This window comes from Echinops telfairi, unplaced genomic scaffold (genome assembly GCF_000313985.2).
Source record: "Echinops telfairi isolate 266 unplaced genomic scaffold, ASM31398v2 ScPeMD7_60;HRSCAF=208, whole genome shotgun sequence".
Classification (NCBI taxonomy): Eukaryota; Metazoa; Chordata; class Mammalia; order Afrosoricida; family Tenrecidae; genus Echinops; species Echinops telfairi.
In genome coordinates this window covers 1579361-1583970 of record NW_022103958.1, presented here as the reverse complement: position 1 = coordinate 1583970, position 4610 = coordinate 1579361, and the positions used below count along the sequence as shown (strand labels likewise).

Here is a 4610-nt window from a genome sequence, read left to right as displayed (position 1 = left end):
CCAAGAGGCAAGAAAATTTTGGGAATGATGAGGGCAACAAATGTATAGATGTGCTTTACACAATTGATCTATGTATTGTGACGAATTGTATGAGCCCCAATAAATTGATTAAAAAAAAAAAACAAAAAAAAAGAAAATGGAATATAATTTTTGGAACTATTTGAGAGATAAGATAAAAGATATGACTCAGCTATATATAGATCTGTATCTGTCTATCTATGTAGATATAGATATCAATATGTGGGTGTGTCTAATTACGCAGAATGAGTAATCAGTTTGGTGATGATTAACTTCCTAACTATTTCTTTCACATTTTTGTTTCTAAGGTTGTAGATTAAGAGGTTCAGCATGGGAATCATGACTGTAAAAAACACAGTGGCCACTTTGACCAGGAGCCATGAGTTTTTGGAGTTGGGCACACAGTAGAGCAGAAGGATAGTCCCGTGGAAGATGGTGATGGCAGTCAGGTGGGAGGCACAGGTGGAGAAGGCTTTATGGAGTCCCCCAGAGGAAGGCATCCTGATAATGGTGACCACAATGAAGATGTAGGAAGTAAGTATAATCAGGAGGCTGCTAGTCTCATTAAATGTAGAAAAGATTAGACATGCCGTCTGTCTGAAGGTGTGGACCATAGGCCAAGAGAAGCCATTTTGTATTCAGAAAAGCAGGAGCAGGCATAATCTAGTTCTCAAAAGAACTCATGGGGTGGGCAATTGGGATATGACAGTAGCTCAACCCTGATAAGGTTCCGGGAAAAATAAGGACTTAAGAGTTCTGAGAATAAGCAGACCACAAACAGGCCTGGCAGGGGAAGGGTCAAAGAATAAGCTGACCACAAACAGACCCTTACAAAAGAAAGGTTAAAGGCTAACCGCGAAAATTTGCTTTTGTATCGGCTTGCTTGCACAGCTAAAGACCGCATCCTTGTATAAAGGTATACAAGAATATTGTGCATATGGTTCGGGGCCACTCTCATGCCAAGAGAGCTAGTCCCTGCACAGGCATTCAATAAACTTCTATTGCATTGACTTTCTGAGTTGAGTCGTTCCTGTCTAACCAACGTGCAACAAAGGGAGTATCAGAGCAGGAGAGAGAGGGGATGGCCTAATAATGACAGCCAAAGTGATTTATGATGTTGGAGCCACAGAAGGATAATTCCATATGTGAGCGTCATAGAACAGATTCCACCCCATGTGTAGGTCCCAGGTACCAGGAGGGCACAGAGCTTATGAGACATAGCGACCTTGTAGAGCAAGGGATTGCACACTGTCTCAAACTGGTCATAGGCCATAACAGCTAACATGAACATTTCTGTAATCACAAATGCACAAATAAAGAAAACTGCACCATGCAGCATTTGAAAGAAATATTCCTGTCTAGCCAGAGGTCAGATAAAGCCACACTGTTTACTCGGTTCTTTCTGGGAAACTTGTGGGAAGCATGAAAATAGAAAGTTTATAAGCCCACTTGCTTCAGTCATTAAAATATGATCTTTAGATGGGTTTAGGCCATGCCTGTAAAAAGATATGCCCCACCCAGTGCTTTGGAGTCCTCAGGAAACAGTGGTCTTTGACAGAAGCTGGAAAAAATCTGGAACCATGAATAAAACTCATTTCTAGGACTGAATGTTAAAGGGAGCCTGAGAGCAGGCTAAAATGCTTGCTAGGTGACCCCTGGATCTACTTGTTGAGTGGAAGTGGGAGAAATGCAGCAATAAAGAAACAGGTTAAGTTTGACTAGTGACACCTATGGACTTGATTTACAGGAAAAAGAGGAGAAGACGAGAGCTGGTTGACTGGTCTAAAGTTCATGATCTAGCATGAGAGGGCTAGAATTGTTGAATATTGGTGAGAGCCCAGGGTCTAAAGGTAAGGTGACCAATTGGCATCCTGAGGAGGCTGAGTGAGGCAGCCCACATTGAGTTGACCAGAAGCCAACTAGCTGGAGATTTTTGAGCCTGTGAACTGGTACATATTGTTGCTTACTTTATGGAAGGCCTGTCCAGATTTGACTTTCCTTATGGATGCAGATTTCACAAGGTTCCAACTGGAATGAATACTTTTCATGTCGAAAAATATGATTGTCTTCTCAGAGAGCTGGGTTGATGTAAGTGGGCAGTATTTAAACTGGATACTCAAAATTGGGGGGATAAAGGCATGACATGGTTGGCTTAAAAACTTTCATAGTTAGGGGAACATATTCACAAGATTATAGGATTAAGGTGAAGGTGTTACTTAATTGAAATTGTGAATCTAAAAAATTATGTACAGGTGCCAGATTGGCAAGGGGTGGATTGAGTTAGTTTATTATGCCATTAAACACATGTGGGGTTAATTGAAGGGCAGAGGGATAAATGACTCAGTAAGCCTTGCCTTTCTTGTTCTCAGGTCTCTTCCTTTGTGATGGTTGCACCATGGTGCAGCTGCCTGAGCAGTTTCCTGCTTCAGCTTGCAAGGTGACTTCCTTGAAAGACATCCCCAAGGAGAAGCCACATGGACCTACCCCTATGCAGCCCTGGGTGCTCCAGCACTGACATACTTACACATTCACTGACTCAGCTTTCCTCCTATAGTCGGCATCATTGTGTCTGTTTTGTGGGATCAAGGAGGACTTTGTGGATTGGTGTTGGACATATGGGTTAATGGGTTAATGTCGAACTTGTGGGCTTGGGCAGCACTGGGTTGGGGTGTTTTCTTGATGCACACTTAACCTTTATATAAAACTTTCTCTCATACATGAGTGTCTGTGGATTTGTTTCTCTAAAGTACCCAGAAAAACACAATGGACAATTAGCTAGCTCTTTCAATCCTTTAGTGCCTTCATCTGGGGGAAAAAAGCATTTGTTGATATCATTATTTGAGACAAAGACCTATAAATGTACATGATATGTAGAAAAACGTATACCTCATAGTAAAATGCAATTATATGAGAAAATAAATGAAAAACAAAATCAGGAAAACATTTTAGAGCTCACAATAATCCAAGCAAAATAGCCTTGGGACCTTTTTAATAAGACAAGAATGTAATATAAGTTTCATTGAAAGAATATTTTCAATGAAAAGATATCTCTCCATGCTCTAATGCCTTCAATGAAAGGAAGTCTGCATTGACATAGTGAACATTTCACTTTTATAGGTAGATTAGATGATCAAGGACAGTTATTTCAAAAAAGCTTTTCAGTAGTCTGGTCAAAATAATCCACTATTAACTTTATTCACTCCATTTTATCCCAAGTTTGTTGGCTCAAAATGCTCACTCTTTTAAAGTTAACTCCCATCTGCGAAAATGTTTTGGAGATATTCTTAAAAGGTTCATTTGATTATCTTCCTCTGGTTGTGTAGTCTGTTGGTAGTGTATATCACACTGAAAAGAAAGAGAATAGAAATCCCTCTGTTTATCTATCTGAAGCACAAAAAATGTTTATTTCAAAAAAGAAAAAGAAATAAAACTATCTGTTACCACTGATATTTTATATATATAGCCACTGGTAACAGAAAAGGATATTTATATATATTATTTTCTGATCTGGTAAAATAATATGTATGATTAAGAAATATGAACATGGTTTTGGAACAAAATGAAGGTTAAATACTGGAAATTTTACATGACTGAAGCTAAAGACTAACTGTAGAATTGATTTGTAAATACAGAAGATAAATAACAATCACTTTGAGCACATCCTGAATTGGACAACATGTTTAGCCTTTGCAATAACAATGGGAACCCTGATTGACCAGTGATTTCACACGGGGCTGCTAACTGCAAGATGAGCAGTTTGAAACCCTCTGTTGTTCTCCAGGAGAAAGAGGGTTCTTTTCTTTCCCTAAAGAGTTACAGTCTGGGAAATCCACACCAGCATTTCTATGAATCATCTCAATGGCAGTGAGTTTAAAGTTGTATAATAAGCAAGAGCTTACTTCTAATCTATGGGCACTAATCCCGTCAGCTATAAGATTATTCTTTCTATTACATAGAAGATTGGATTGACATTTTTTGAGGCATATATTATATTCTCTTATGTGTTGACAAAAATATAAAAGGCCAGTCTTTAAATTTATGAATTTAGATTACATTCATTGGATCATATCACCTCAGATTAAGAATTGGGAGATGCAATTTGCTTTTACTTCATGACAAAGTTTTCAAAGCACTGTCAGTAAAGGTTCTCAAAATTAGATTATAGTAAGAAGCCTTGCTGTTAAAGCAAACTTGCTCCACAGTCACCAAGGCACCTTGGTTAATGACTCTACATCCAGGTTAATTCATCTATGCCAAAAGCAAGAGTGTTTGTGTTTGTGTGTGTGTGTGTGTGTGTGTGTGTGTGTGTGTCTATTGCCTCTTCCTTATATTAAAGCACCTGTCCCCACAATTATGAAACCCTTCTCAAAACCTGTCAGAGAATAATCATATTACTCCATTATATATTTGAGTATTTCTTTTAAGCAGTTGTTTTATAAATCTTTTTTGTCATTTCTGTTACATTCCAAATCCTAGTGCATCTATCCCTGAGAGGTGGGAATTATGGGATTAAAGGGTGGTTCCTCTTTCATCATATACAACATCAAATATCTGATTAGAATTTACTAGACCTCGTGCTCTTCTTTTCTTTT

The 4610-nt window shown here is 38.5% G+C and overlaps 1 pseudogene; it reads right to left on the bottom strand.

Annotated features, from left to right (window-relative positions):
- Window positions 1–254: 254 nt before the first annotated feature.
- Window positions 255–4610, bottom strand: part of LOC101655994 — an 8889-nt pseudogene continuing 4533 nt past the window's right edge.